The 14376-nt window shown below is 44.4% G+C and overlaps 1 pseudogene; it reads left to right on the top strand.

Annotated features, from left to right (window-relative positions):
- Positions 1–13122: 13122 nt before the first annotated feature.
- LOC113908031 lies at positions 13123–13876 on the top strand (annotated as a pseudogene).
- Positions 13877–14376: the final 500 nt, after the last annotated feature.

Here is a 14376-nt window from a genome sequence, read left to right as displayed (position 1 = left end):
ACCTTGGGCGTGTTACTTAGCCTAAGTTCTCATTTCCTCATCCATAAAATAATAGCAACATCCACCTCACAGTGTTGTTAGAGGATGAAATTATAGAATCCACAAAGGCGGCTAACACAGTGCCCAGCACATAGTAGGAACTCGTAAACATCAGGTAGTCACGCATTTGGCAAGGATTTAGTCAGCGCTCACTACGTGCCAGGCACTGTAATCGGTGCCTGGGATAGAATGGCAGGCAAAACACAGAAAAATCCCTGCCTTCTTGCTTATACTGATGTGGAGACTCGGGTGAAAAGGCAACAAATCAGGGGGCACATAGTCTGTTAGGAGTGGGTAAGTCCGTGAAGGAACACAAAGCAGGGCAGAGCATTGCGAGTGTGGAGGGCTGCAGTTTTAAATCTGGGGACCAGGCAGGTTTTCACTGAGCAGGAGACAACTGAACAAGAAACAGGGAGGCAAGGGAGCAAATCATTCTGCTGTCGGGGGGAGGGGGCGAGTGACCATGCCAGCAGAAGAGACAGCAAGTGCAAAGGTCCTGTGCGGGATGGGCCCAGCTACGTCAGGACAGAGCAAGGACAATGTGGTCGGAGCAGAGGGACAGGGAGAGTACTCTCTAGGAGATGGTGTGAGAGGTCATGGGGGCCAGACCACATGGGGCTCATGGTCCATTTTAAGAACACTGACTTTTCTCTGAGAAACACAAGGAGTCACTGGAGGGCCTTGAGCTGATGATCTGACTTACGTTTTAAAAGAATCAATCTGGCCACTGAAGTCAAGAATAAATTATTAGGGAGGGGGACAAGGACCAAAGTGAGGGGATGCGTTAGGAGGCTACTAAAATCATGCAGGTGACAGACAGTGGTGGCTTGGACCAAGGGGCAGCCGAGGGGGTGATGAGAAGTGCTCAGATTCTAGATATATTTTGAACGCAGAGCTAACAAGATATGCTAATGAACTGATTAGATGCGGGGTATGAGAGAAAGAGGAGTAAAGAGCCACCCCAAGGGTTTGGGCCTGAGCAACCGGAAAGGTGAAGGTGCTTGTATTTGAGAAGGAGAACATGGCAGGCAGGTCAGGAGTGGGGAGACGAGGAGGTCAGATTTGAGAACCCCCTTAGTGGTGAGGAGGAAATGCCATCCAGGCGAGTACAGTGTGCTGGAAGGCAAGTGAAGGAAGTGTTGAGGGTCGGAGGGAGGAAGGGAGGGAATGACCCTGCCAAATGTTGCCATGAGTCAGCTAAGATAGGGACTGAGAACTGAGCATTGCATTTAGCAACACGAAAATCATTGATGACCTTGACGAGTCCACCACTAATTATTAAAGGTTGCAGGCACTGCACCAAGCATGGAAATTCCGATCATGGGATGTGGAAGATGCTGGAATGAAAAGCAAGCTCTTCACTCCAGCTTCTGCTGCTGTCTTAAGAATCACAGTGGCGAGGCCTACCCAGGCCTGCAACACCGTGGATACTGAGTGTCCCGTTGTTGATACCAACGAGTCCATTTGTATGAACACAGGTAGCTGCTGGGAGTTCAAAAGCAGGATTCCAAGTTCCCAGCCAATCCACTGGCTCCTAGAACACATCCTGAACACCAATCAACCAACCAACCAACCAACCAACCAAAATAGCTCAGAAGCAAAGCCAAATAGTAGCGGAGAGGCAGGAGCAGTGACATCATGAAAGTGTTAGAGACATAATCCCTGCCACGTCCAGAGAGAAGCAATAAGAATCATTAAGTCAATTCCTTTAGGGCAGGACTGCTCTGCTTCATAGCTCTACCCTGTGCCTGTCACCGAGCAGATGCACAGTAAACATTTGCTTGTTGACTGGCTGCCGTGCATCCTGCATGGGATCTCATCTAATAATCGCCACACCCTGCAATAGAACAGGTGCCAATGGGAGGCATACCAAAAAGACAATTCAAACACATGGGCAGAATATGTTCTGGTGAATGTGGCCAGCAACCGAGGAGGAGAGGAACACACCACTGTAATTCACTCTGCAGTTGAGATGGTATGGAAGAGGGGCAAGAGGCTAGCGAGTAATGACGACACCTATCAGGCATGTCCCAAGGTCCAGGCATATCTGTATCTGTATCTGTAATTCTATCACAACGCTCCAAGGTGGGTAATATGATTCCCTAATCTACAGAGAAAGAAAATAAGGCTGAATGAGCCAAAGTAACTTATTCTAGGCCAATCCACCGAACTCTGTATCTCAGACAGAGTACCTGGAAAAAATATAGAAAGATTGTTAAAGTAGAAGACAAACTATCATGCAGGAAGAAGTCGAATAAAATTAACCCCTTAAGCTAATGCAAGTACTGTGGCCAAACACTATGAGTGGGCAGCAGGGTGTCACAAATAGAATATAAGTTTTGGAGTTGGATAAATTTGTATTTGACCCAGATTCACCGTTTCCTCATTGTAAAGCTCTGGGCATTTCACCTTTGTTGAGTTTCAATGTCCTCATCTGTAAAATGAACTAATAAATAATTACTTGGAGGGTGTTGTAGTAAATAAAATGAGATGGTCTGAATGATTGTAGATAGGCAATAAACACTATTTCCTTTCCCTTCACCTATCAGTCAAGGCAATAGGGGAGACAGAGAATTATTGTTCTGATGCTTTGCTTCGGTGGCTTTCAGAGTGTCATCCCTGCTCAGCAGCATCTCCCGGGAACATGTTAGGAATGTAAATTCTCAGGCCCTGCCCACACCTCCTGCATCAGAGCCTCTGGGGGGTGGGGCCCAGCAGTCTGTTTCCAGGAGTCCTCCAGGCCATCCCATGTGCCCTCAAGTCTGAGAACCACGGCTCTATCTCACCCTCTCGGGCTGCAACAGAGCAGTGGAGAAAATCAGAGTAGCCGGGTGACTTGGCGAGATCACAAAGTTATTCACTGGAGACACCGTGCAAATGTGAGTCTCAGGCGGAATAGTGCTCTCACTGGGAATCAGAATTACCAATAAAACACAGACCTTTGTCATTTTGCACGGGGCAAACTGTGAGTTTTAATTCATTTTATCTAAGCTTCTTTACACCAACAAGGCAGTACAGTGAAAATTCTTTTCAGCAATAAATAGCAACATCAGAATAAATAAAATGCAACTGTGAGTTATACTGATAAGATTTAGAGGCTTTCTTATCAGGCAGCTTTCCCATTCAGGTTTCTCTACCCGAATCCATGGGGAGGACAAATATGTTAACACGCATACATACATGATAAATAACCAGGCTCAAAGTAAATGGGATACATGTTATCAAGGAAATCCTCCTAATGCACCCACAGGGTGTCATTCCAGGACTAGGGGGACTTGGCCTAACACAGCTAATGGAAGAGGAGGGACACTTGGGCCCCTGTCACATGGGCCTGCAGTAGGCTTAGTATTGTGCTCATTGAATCATAGCTCCTTGTGTCCTTGGGGAAAAGGCAGGGCAGATTAGGGGTTGGCAGGAGCTGCTTTTCAAAATACGATAAATCTAGGGGGGCGCCTGGGTGGCTCAGATGGTTAAGCGTCTGCCTTCGGCTCAGGTCATGATCCCAGGGTCCTGGGATCGAGTCCCGCATCGGGCTCCCTGCTCCTTGGGAGCCTGCTTCTCCCTCTGCCTCTCTCTCTGTCTCTCATGAATAAACAAATAAATAATCTTAAAAAAAAATACGATAAATCTAGGTAAAATCACAAATACTGTCCTCGGTGTAGCGGGTTCTGGTCAACAGGCTCTTGGAGGTGCCGTGATGTGTAGCATCTGCTGATTTCTGTGGTGAAATTACTCTCACTATGGAAGGTTTCCTGTTACTAATAGTTGAACAGCCTGCTTGCAAAGTTTCTGAGTTATTTAACCATCAGCCCTGGAAGCCCGGTGTTAGCCGGCCTCAGTACACCGCTGTGATGTCTGCTGTGGGTGGGTCTAATTTTGACATGGCAAGTGCCACAGTATTTTATTTACACTGCTCATAAGTACTTTCAGGATATTTATGATAAATCTTATGAGGGGGCAATTACACTGAAGGTGGTTTTGTGAATCATGCCCAGTTCTCAGGAGACCAAATTTGCATACTGAATTTTCAGTAAAAACAATTTTTATAACTGGAATCTCATATCACTGCACCTTTTTTGACTAACACTTGTGAAAATGGAATCACCAATGTTATATTGAGTATTACACTGAATGGAATAGAATGTTAATAATAATATTAAAAAGATTGTAAGTAGCAATAAACTCCTTCATTGATAATCTCTTCAGAAAAAATAAGTAATATTAGGGACGGCTGTGTGGCTCAGTCAGTTAAGTGTCTGCCTTCGGCTCAGGTCATGATCCCAGGGTCCTAGGATCGAGCCCCGCATCGGGCTCCCTGCTCAGTGGGGAGTCTGCTTCTCCCTCTCCCTCTACTCCTCTCCACAACCCCCCCACCCCCGCTCACTTTCTCTCTCTCAAATAAATAAATCTCAAATAAAAAAAATCTTAAAAAAGAAAAGAAAAGAGGGACGCCTGGGTGGCTCAGTCATTAAGCATCTGCCTCCAGCTCAGGTCATGATCCCAGGGTCCTGGGATTAAGCCCCGCATCGGGCTCCCTGCTCAGTGGGGAGCCTGCTTCTCCCTGTCTGTTGCTCCCCCTGCTTGTGCTCTCTGTCTCTCTCTAAAAAATAAATAAAATCTTTAAAAAAAAGAAAAGAAAAAAATAAGTAATTTTATGTATGTTTGTTATTTTTAGAAGTTATATAAATATTAAATAAATAAAAAATTTTTACATCACTTAAAATATTCAGGAGGTTTTATTTATTCTAATGTTGCTATTTATTGCTGAAAAGCATTTTCACTGTATTGCCTTGTTGGTATAAAGAAGCTTAGATAAAATGAATTAAATATTTTGAAATGAGGTGGTTGGCCACAATTACACAAAAAAACAGGACGTTTCTAGAAAGATCATGGTTTTATTTTTTGCCTGTGGTGGCAGGATAAAATAATATTTTCACTACCAAATTTGTTTTATTTTCAATCTTAAGTTATCCCAGGATTCTTCCAACCTCAGACAGTAGGATAAATTGAGCACACTGTTTTGGTTTTTTTTTTTAAGTTTATTTATTTATTTATTTATTTGAGAGAAAGAGAGCACAAGCAGGGGGGAGTGGCAGGTAGAGGGAGAGGGAGAAGCAGGCTCCCGCTGAGCAAGGAACCCAACATGGGGCTTGATCCCAGGACCTTGAGATCATGACCTGAGTTGAAGGCAGACGCTTAACCAACTGAGCCACCCTAGTGCCCCAAGCACACTGTTTTAACATCATATAAATTCTTTTTTTTTTTAAGATTTTTTATTTGAGAAACAGAGAGAGAGTGAGAGAGAGAGAGCCCCAGCGGGTGAGAGGGAGAGGGAGAAGCAGACTCCCCACTGAGCAGGGAGCCTGATGTGGGGCTGTCTTGGGACTCCGAGATCATGACCTCAGCCGAAGGCAGACGCTTAACCAACTGAGCGACCCAGGCAACCTACATTATGTAAATTCTAATCTTAAAAATATCTACCTGTGTGGGAAGAGCATGAGTTGAACCTCCAACCCTTGGTTTTAGCTCAAGTCGTTATTCTCAGGATCCTGGAACGAGCGCCTCATTGGGCTCCGCGAATGGCCTGGAGTCTGCTTGAGATTCTCTCTCTTGCTCTCTCCCTCTGCCCCTCCCACTCCTGCTCTATCTCACTCTAAAAAAAAAAAGAAAGAAAGAAAAGAAATATCTACCTGTGTATTTATAAAGTTTATCTTCGATTCATTTCTTGTACAGCACTTAATATTTAAAGCAGTTTGTTACTGAAAAAATATAGTACTTAAAAGGGCAAGAATCCCATTTTTGAATTTTTTAAAAAGGTTTTACTTATTTATTTTAGAGAGAGAGAAAGCACGTGAGAGCAGGGGGAGGAGCAGAGGGGGAGGGAGAAAGAACCTTAAGCAGAGTCTGCACTGAGCGGGGAGCCTGATGCAAGGCTTGATCTCATGACCCTGAGATCAAGACCTGAGCTACACAGGTGCTCCTCATTTTTTGAATTTTTACAAAGCTTAGAAATGCAGAATGTTCTTCAATCTGCCTCTGTTTGTGTCCTGTTTAATACGTATTGTCTTAATGAATTGGAAAATGCTCCTAAGAATATAAAGAAAATAAAATCACCTGTTAGCTTTTAAAAAATATTAGTAGCAGGCCTCTACCTACAGATTTCCATTGAATTGGTCTTGGGTAGGACCCAGGCCTCAGAGTTCTGAAACCCCTCCCTCCAGATGATTCTAGTGCAGAGCCAGGAATAAAAACAGCTGCAAGTAATATGGGGTAGCAAGCAACTCCCAAGCCTAGAGCCCATCGCCCTTAGTCTCTGCATGAGAACATATGTTATTATACCATAATTCTAAAGTTGTTTCTCGTGTGATTGCCCCACAATAAGAGGATAGGACTGGCGCCTCCTACTAGAACGTAGCAGGGTTCTGTCTATAGTATATGCTCAGTAGATGCTAAACAAGTGTCTGGTAACCAAATTTCTGCTCATGAAGACCTCCTCTGGGCTTGTCTTCAAATACCTGGCCACATTAGAAGGATCACAACCATCTGTACACATTACATGACAATCATCAAAAGGAAAGGTGGGGAGAAGTAGGGAGATGAGTCTACCAGGCTATGGACATAGAAGACTCCAATAAGAATAACAACTCAAAATTCCCAGCCCCTTGTTCCTTAATGCCCATGTACTTCTGGAAGTTCCCTGGAGATTTTTCCTGTGTCCTCATGGTTAAATCCTTTCCTGCTGAGCCCTGGCTTCTTCACAAAACTATCACAGGGCACCACCATGGCCACTAGACACCACAATCTCCTGTCATAGCCATTGAAGTACTAAAGTTGCAGGGTTTTCTGGTGCAAAGAGGAAGAGAAACCCTCTTTGCATTACACTCCTTTGAGAGGGGGTCCCTAAACAGTTCAAGGGAAGCTGGGCAGGTGTGCAAATTTGAGAGATCATCAGAGTCCCAGCCCTCTTTCCCTGCCTCAGTCATTCTTTTTTTTTTAAAGATTTTACTTATTTATTTGACAGAGAGAGACACAGCGAGAGAGGGAACACAAGCAGGGGGAGTGGGAGAGGGAGAAGCAGGCTTCCCGCAGAGCAGGGAGCCCGACGCGGGGCTCGATCCCAGGACCCCGGGACCATGACCTGAGCCGAAGGCAGACGCTTAACGACTGAGCCACCCAGGCGCCCCTGCCTCAGTCATTCTTAAGGGCTCCTTCCTACCCATTCGTCATCCATGGCTGTAACTTCTTCTTCCCTTAGGACAAGCTCTCGGGGAGGTTCCATCCTTCGTGTTAGGGTTCTGGAAAGTCATCCCATTCAGTCTTTGAACACATCTGAACCCTAGGTTGGATTCCAGCTGGTGTCACCACTCAAGTCACAGTCAATATATGACAGTAAGAGTTGTTGATACCTAGAGGGCAAGGAAGGTGCCGCCAGAATCTAAAGATAAGAGGCCCCTCCATGAGGCATACTAGTCGAGTTGACACTTAATGGAAGGGATTGGCCATCTGTAAAAGCAATATTCTGAAAGTAGGAGAAGGGAAGGGACAGAAAATGAACATTTCTTGAGGACTGGCAGTTTTCCAAATATTTCATATATTCTGGCACTGAGTGCTCACAACACCTTCAGAGGTGGGTATAATCACCCCCATTTTACACGAAGAAACAGAAGCTCAGATCTCTCATGTGGCTTAGATTTTGATCTCAGATGTTTGGCAAGCACTGATCAATTTTCTGTCCCCATCGTTTTGCCATTTCCAAAATGTCAAATGGAATCATTCAGCATGCAGACTTGAGTCTGGCTTCTTTCACTTAGCATAAGGCATTTGACATTCATCCATGTTGTTGGATGTATCAGGAATCCATTTGTTTTCATTGTGAAGTGGTATCTCATTGTATGAATGTGCCACAGTTTGTCTACATACTGCTCAATTAAGGACTATTTAGGTTGTTTCCAATTTGGGGCAGTTACAAATAACACAGCTATAATCATTCACATACAGGTTTTGTGTGATCATCATTATCAAGAAGGAGGGAGACTTCTGGGTCACATGCTGGATGTATGTTAACTTTATAAGGAACTGCCAAAATGATTTCTAAAGTGGCTATAGCATTTTTGCATTGCCACCAGCAAGGTATAAGAATTCCAGTTGCTTTACATCCTAGTCAGCAGTTGTATTGTCAATACTTTTTATTTTATTTTTTATATTTTTTAAGTAGGCTCCACAACCAGAGCGGAGCCCAACATGGGCTCGAACTCACGACCCTGAGATCAAGACCTGTGCTGAGATCAAGAGTCAGCTGCTGGGCGCCTGGGTGGCTCAGATGGTTAAGCGTCTGCCTTCGGCTCAGGTCATTATCCCGGGGTCCTGGGATTGAGTCCCGCATCAGGCTCCCTGCTCCTTGGGGGCCTGTTTCTCCCTCTGCTTCTCTCTCTCTCTCTCTCTCTCTCTCTCTGTCTCTCATGAATAAATAAATAAAATCTTTAAAAAAAAAAAGAGTCAGCTGCTTAACTGACTGAGCCACCCAGACACCCCTATATTATCAATACTTTTTATTTTAGGCATTCTAAAAGTTGGATAGTCATATAACACTGAGGTTTTGATCTGTATTTCATTAATTACTAATTAATGTACATGAAAGTACATTATACTTATCCATATATCTTGCCATCCATATTTTTTGCCACTCATGTATCTTCTTTGGTGAAGTAGCTGTTCAAGTCTTTGCCCTTTAAAAATTGTGTTGTTTGGGGCACCTGGGTGGCTCAGTCATTAAGCGTCTGCCTTCGGCTCAGGTCATGATCCCAGGGTCCTGGGATCGAGTCCACATCGGGCTCCCTGCTCAGCGGGAAGTCTGCTTCTCCCTCTCCCACTCCGCCTGCTTGTGTTCCCTCTCTCACTGTGTCTCTCTGTCAAATAAATAAATAAAATCTTTAAAAATATAAAATAAAATTGTGTTGTTAGCTTTGTTACTGTTGAGTTTTTAAGAGATCTTTATACACAAGTCATTTATCAGTTGTGCAATCTGCAAAGATTTTTCCCAAGTATATGACTTGTCTTCCCATTTTGCCAACAGTGTCTTTTGAAGAAGTCCAATTTACAATTTTTTTCCTTTTACAGATCATACTTTTGGTGTTGTATCAAAGAAGCCTTTGCCTAACTCAAAATCACAAAGATGGTTCTCTTATGATTTTTTCTGGAAGCTTTATAGTTCTAAGTTTTGCATTTTGGTTCCTGATCCATTTTAATTTTTGTAGATGATGAGAGGTGTAGGTCAAGGGCCAACTATTTGTATGTAGATGTCCATTTGCCCCGTACCATATGTTGAACACTCTTGTCAATTTTGATTTAACACTACAGTTTTTGGGGCGCCTGGGCGGCTCAGTCGGTTAAGCGGCTGCCTTCAGCTCAGGTCATGATCCCAGGGTCCTGGGATCGAGCCCCGCACTGGGCTCCCTGCTCGGCAGGAAGCCTGCTTCTCCCCCTCCCACTCACCCTGCTTGTGTTCCTGCTCTCGCTCGCTCTCTCTGTCAAATAAATAAATAAATCTTTAAAAAAAAAAAAAAAAACTACAGTTTTTCCCCTTGTAAATTTCACCTTTTTCACCACATGCCAATGGGTCATTCATTCATCTGTCCATCATCATTCACTTCCTCTTGCTTATTCGATTCCAACTAGGCTGGTCCTCTTACTGTTCCTCTAACACACCCTATTATGGACCTGCCTCAAGGCCTTTGCCATTCCCTTAGCCTGGAACGCTCTTCTTCCAAGTAGCCACATAGCTTACTTCCTCATTTCATTCAGGTCTCTGCTCAAATATTACCTTATTTAAAAGAACTTCCTGAAGACTCCCAATCCTACTACTTCTTTTCCCTGCTTTCTTTCTTTTCATAGCATGTATCACAATCTAACATATTATATATTTATAGTTTATGTATTTTTTGACTGTATACTCCTTCCCCCAACCACCATCAGAATGTTAAGCATTGCAAAAGCAGGAATTTTCTGTTTTATTCACTAATAGATTCCCAGGACCTAGAACAGTTCCTGCACATAGTTGATACTTAATAGTCATTGATCTTATTGAATAAATCCAAATAAGAAATATTTACTGAGTGTCTGTTAGGTACCAGGCACAGTGCTAAGCTCTGGAGATGCAAGGAGGAGCAAAAACAGACACGGTCCCTGCCTTCCTGGAGCTCACAGATCAGCAGGAAATACTGACATTAACTGAATAATCTCAGAAATGAAATGGATAATAGCTTCTGGACCTTGAAGGAGAAGTACACGGTGCTGGGGAGCTTATACCTAGTTGTAGAGAATTAGTCATGGAGGTCAGGGAAGGGTATCCCAGAGGGAGTGGTGACTGAGCTGAGTGCTGAGGATTAAAAGTGGTTAACTAGGGCGCCTGGGTGGCTCAGTTGGTTAAGCGACTGCCTTCAGCTCAGGTCATGATCCTGGAGTCCCGGGATCGAGTCCCACATTGGGCTCCCTGCTCGGCGGGGAGTCTGCTTCTCCCTCTGACCCTCTTCCCTCTCATGCTCTCGATCTCTCATTCTCTCTCCCTCAAATAAATAAATAAAATCTTAAAAAAAATAAAAAATAAAAAAAATAAAAGTGGTTAACTAGGTGAGGAGAAGGGAGAATGGGCCTTCTAAGCATCTGGCAACCATGTACAAAGATCATGTGAAGGGAAGGAGCTTGGTATGTTTGAGAAACTAAAGAAAGTTAGATGTGCCTGAGGGTAGTGAGTCAGGCAAGAAGAGAGGAAGGCAATGAGGCTCGGGGTCATGCAAGGTGCCTGGTAGGAGGTTGCTCTTTACCTAAGAGCAAGGGGAAGCCATTAGAGGTTGGCTCCACCTTTTTAACCACCCGATGTACAACGAACAGAATACACACTCAAAAACATGCTTGCGTATTGAAAATACTCTTACACTTTGCTGATGGGAGTGTAAATTGATCCAACTTTTACACAGTAGGGCAAATTCACCATATTGGTTCAAAATTACAAAGGCATTTACTTTTTCACCCAGCAATTCCCCTCTGGGAACTTATCTTACAGATCGACTTGCCCATGTATGAAATGGCATTTATCCAGGGTTATTCACTGCAGTGTTATCTGTAAGAGCAGAAGAATGGAAGCAAACCAGGTGTCTCTCAACAGGAGATCACAAAAAAGTCGTGATGCCTCCACACAGTGGACTAAAACCAACCATAAAAAAGAATAATGAGGGCTTTTATGCAATTTTTGAAAATATTCCAAGATTTATTATTAAGTTTTTAAAAAATGAAGGTTCAGGGCTGAGCTTATAAATGACCAACATTTATATGAATAATAATAAAAAAAAAACAGGCCCGGGGGGAAATAATAGGTACAGCTTTTCTGTGTCCAGTACTTCTCTGGAATGAGGTATAAGAAACTGGTACTGTTGCTTGTCTCCAGGCCTTGGGTGGGGGAGTGTGTTGGAGGGGGACTTTTACAGTGCACCTCCTGAATCTTGAACTACGCAAGTATCTTAACTATTCTATAACTTTAAAAGTTTACATGACAATTATTCATTGATTAGATGGATTAGGAAATTAATTTGTTAAACAAATGGATCAGTACTCCCTCATACTATTAGAGGAAAAGGATTTAGGGAGTCCTGGCCCCTGTCCCACTCCCTGATTCTAGGCATGGTCCCCAAGGGGAACCCACCAACAGAGGAGTCCTTGGGGCCTTTTGAGCGAGCAGTGGGATGAAAATGTTTATTTCATTCAATTGGCATCAGGGCCCCCCTCTTTGCCCCGAAAACCAGGGTCTTGTGGCCCCACAGAGGCACATTCATTTGGGGCTTTCTCGAGGTTGCTTAATTAGGTTCTTTGCTGAAAACCTGCACCATTCGTCTCTGAAGTGGCAACTAGCTTCCAGAGATGCAATCACCTCTCCACGGGAACTTTTATTAAAAAGCCAGATATTCATTCCGTGCTTTCCTACAAAAAAATAAGCATCCAATATCGGGGAAAGCAGCACAAAGTGGGTAAGGCCAGAATGTCTTGAGCTCCCCAATTGCCAAACCCAAAGACTTGGTCTGTGAGTTCTGATTAAATTCCAGTGGTTGACAGCGCAGGTACATGTCTCGGACCATTTGATTTCATCACCCTGGCTTGATAAGGAAGATGAAAGGTAGACCAACGGGTTCGCCTCCAGAAGGAGTTCCCTGTTTCTCTGGTGCTAATGAAGGAAAGCAGCTGTGAGCTCTGCCCTGGAGTCCCCTCTGGCAAGTTAAGACTTGGACCAGGAAGGGGGATCAGGGAGGGGAGGAATCATGGGAGGAGCAACAAACAGAAAAGAATGAGGACAAGGCAGAGTGGGGATCCTGAAGTCCCAGTCTCCGTTTGTGCTGTAATGCGTTAATTCCTCTAACAACCCTACGGAGAAAGGATTACTGTCCTCTGCTCTACCCCACTCTACAGATGAGGAAGCTGAGGATCAGAAAAGTGCAGTACCTTGCCTAAGGTCTCACAGCTAGCAAGTGCCCAGGTCAAGTTATGAGCCCAGGCCTCTCTGATGCCATTCTCTTGCTTTCGGGACAATTTTAATATATCAGAAATACCCTCTTTTAAAATCAGAAGTGGGGGGTGCCTGGGTGGCTCAGTCGCTTGGGTGTCTGCCTTTGGCTCGGGTCATGATCGCAGGGTCCTGGGATTGGGCCCCGAATCGGGCTCCCTGCTCGGCTGGGAGCCTGCTTCTCCCTCTCCCACTCCCCCTGCTTGTGTTCCCTCTCTCGCTCTCTCTCTCTCTGTCAAATAAATAGAAAAAAATCTTTAAAGTAAATAAATAAATAAAAATAAAGTTATAAAATCAGAAATGAACTACCTTTAAAAACCTGTCCCATTTTGGGGGCACCTGGGTGGCTCAGCTGGTTGAGCGTCCAACTCTTGATTTCAGCTCAGATCATGATCTCAGGGTCTTGCGATAAGAGCTCTTCATCTGGCTCTGCACTCAGCAGGCAGTCTGCTTGAGATTCTCTCTCTCCCTCTGCCCCTCCCCCCACTCTCTCTCAAATAAATATATAAATCTTAAAAAAAAAAAACCTGTGCATTTTCGTTTTCAATGTTGCATCTCAAAATGATATTTGTCATCTGTAAATTATTTCTATTCTAAAAACAAAGATGATGAAGTCTTCCTTTTTTTTCCCTTTTCCCTTCCCCAACATGAGCTGAATGGGGAAATCTCAAGTCCTTTTAACAGTCAAAAAGACAAAGAGGAGGCCAATGGCCTGCAGAGCCACATGGCTAAGTTTTATTTTGACTACTGCGACCCATACCTCACCCTGGACTCTCCATCTGTGAGGAAGACCCACTGCAGCCGTAGGAAACACAAAGAGAAGGTGAAAGACTACTATCAGAGATGGATGGAGGAGCAGGAAGAGCAGGCTCAGGGCCTGATCAACAAAACAACCGCCACATTTCCACAGGAAAGAGATCTCCTACTCCATTCTCTGCTCCTCCTCCTGCAGGGACAACAATCCCATCTCCCCCCAAGGACTCCCCCAGTCCTCCCTACCCTGGTATATGCCAGCACCCCCTACGGGGGCCCTCCTCCTCCTGGGATGATGCCAGTGGGACCGGCTCCTGGAGTGAGGCTGCCTGTGGGAGGCCACTGTGCCATTGATACCTGGGCCCTCAATGATGAGACCTCCCGCCTGTCCCATGATGGTGCCCAGTTGGCCAGGAATGACTCGACCAGACAGATAAGGAGAGAGTGTAGCCTCTTTAAATCCATTTTACATTATTTGTTCTACTTCCCCAGGAGACCATGGTGCTATGACTCTGGGTGTTTTCTAACAGCAGGACAAGGAAGACTTGCTCCCCCTCCTTATCAGTGAGAGAACAGTTTTGGCAGGGGAGCAGTGGGTCTAGAAAAAAATTTTATTTGTATTATGAGATGTGAAAATAAAATTGTCAACTGTTTTAGTTAAAAAAAAAAAAAAAAAGATGAAGAGGAAATAACCAGGAGCCTGAGAGCAGGCAGAGCCCCTCTCCAGAGGCAGGATCCTGCTGCTCAGGTTACTTGGGCCATTTCAAATGGCAAAAGCTTTCCACGGAGACATTTGGAGTCAAGGTGAGGATATTTTCCATGGCGGGTATCTCCATAAAGTGTTTCGTTTACCGCTTCTGAAGACCAAACCCAGAAAAACAACCTCATATTAGCAGTGTGGACTTAGGTTAAACATAAGCCAAGAACTTTCTGACAATGAGTGATGGATGCTGGTTCATAAAATGGGTGATGAAGAAAGGACAGGCTAGCAATAAATTGATTGGCAAGGTATCAGACATATAATCCAAACTCTGGAT

This window comes from Zalophus californianus, chromosome 16 (assembly GCF_009762305.2).
Source record: "Zalophus californianus isolate mZalCal1 chromosome 16, mZalCal1.pri.v2, whole genome shotgun sequence".
NCBI classification, from domain to species: Eukaryota; Metazoa; Chordata; class Mammalia; order Carnivora; family Otariidae; genus Zalophus; species Zalophus californianus.
The sequence above is the reverse complement of the archived record's forward strand: the minus strand, read 5'-3'. Positions and strand labels throughout refer to the sequence as shown.